Below are 1651 nucleotides of genomic sequence, written 5' to 3' on the forward strand. Positions count from 1 at the left end.
CTCCTATCGAGGGACATCTTGGCTCCTTCCAGTTTAGTGCGATTTTGAATAAGGCTGCCATAAAACCTTCATGGGAGGTTCTGCGCAGATATAAGATTTTGAATCAGTTGGGTCAATGCCCAGGAGTGTGATTGCTGGATTATAGATCAGATGAGGTTTAGCTTTGTAAGGAACTGCTGGACCGTCCTCTAAACTGACCCCTATTTTGCGTTCTCACAGGTAACAGCGTGTCCTGTGGTTCCACACCATGCTGGCCGTCAGTATTGCCAAGGTGTTTAAATTTTTTTAGCCATTCTAATGGGTGTTCAGTGATATTTCACTGTTTTAAATTTGTTTTTCCCTCATAACAAATGATGTTGAGCATCTTTTCTTGTGCTTATTTGCCATCTGTAGATCTTCGGTGAGATGCTGTTCAGGTCTGTGTTGGTTTCCCAGCTGCTGAAGCAAATACCAAGCAACGGGTTGGGTTAAGCAAGGGGAATTTATTGGCTCACGGCTCTGGGGCCAGGAGAAGTCCAAAATCCAGGAGTCATCAAGGCCATGCTTTCTCCAAGAAGACTGTGGCGTTCGGTGGCTGGCTCCCGGTCACCCGTGGTCCGTGGCTCTCCCATCCCGTGGTGACAGACACGGCGGTGTCCTCTCCTTTCTCCTCCAGTTTCCATTGACTTCCCAGCTGCTCCTCCCAAGACGGGGAACGAGGCAAGAATGTCTTTTTTTTTGGTAAAAAGGTGATTTTATTGGTATAAAACAATTTAAACATTATATAAATACAATATAAATATTTCTTTTAAAAATATGTATAAGTTAGAGATTTATTTGAGGTAAGCCTACACATTCCAAGAAATGATTTGGCTCTGAAACAAAGATATTTGACCTGTATAGCCATTTTATGTTAATATTTAAAAACTAATGCGTAAAACATTTCAAGTGGCACTTCATAAAAATATCTATCCCTTATATAAATTAACTCAACTTCACATAGTTAAGCATCAATAAATTAAAAATAATTAAAATAGTGTCCTAACGCTCATACTTGTAGTTCTTCAAAGAGAACATAAGTTATGTGCCCAGTGGACGGGTTTGTGGAATTTGTCTAAACCTCATTCTGTTTATGATTCCAGCTTGATTCAGGGGGGCCACAGCTTACCTGGGTAACACCCTGAAGACATCCTATTTCAAGGGGTCCAGCACCAGGACATGTCCAGCCTGGGGGCACGGTTCAAACCGCCCCAGACCCGTCTCTGCAGAGACTCTGGAGCAGGCCGGGCCACCTGCAGCCACGTTTCCACTCACAGGGAGGCTCCTGGGCTGCTCCCGGGCCCTGGGAGGAACGGGGCACCTGGCCACGGGGCATGGCTGGACTCCCCAAGGCGTGGGTCAAGAGAGCCCAGCAGCCCTCCACACTAAGACGGAAGAGCTAATCCAGACCCGGCACAGGTGAGCTATGGGAATAAGGGCCCAAACCCTCATTCCATCCATCACCGGCCCCTCGCCCCGGTTCAAAGCTCCGGCCTCGTGGGGCGGCCCCCGGTCACTGGCTCTGGGGGAGGAACAGGCCTGTGCTGGGCCCATGATAGGTCAGCTGGGTACATCAGTGGAGGCTAAAGTGGGCTGCTGTGGCAGAAATGGGGGACGGGGGACACCCTACCAG

Source organism: Choloepus didactylus, chromosome 6 (genome assembly GCF_015220235.1).
Source record: "Choloepus didactylus isolate mChoDid1 chromosome 6, mChoDid1.pri, whole genome shotgun sequence".
Classification (NCBI taxonomy): domain Eukaryota; kingdom Metazoa; phylum Chordata; class Mammalia; order Pilosa; family Megalonychidae; genus Choloepus; species Choloepus didactylus.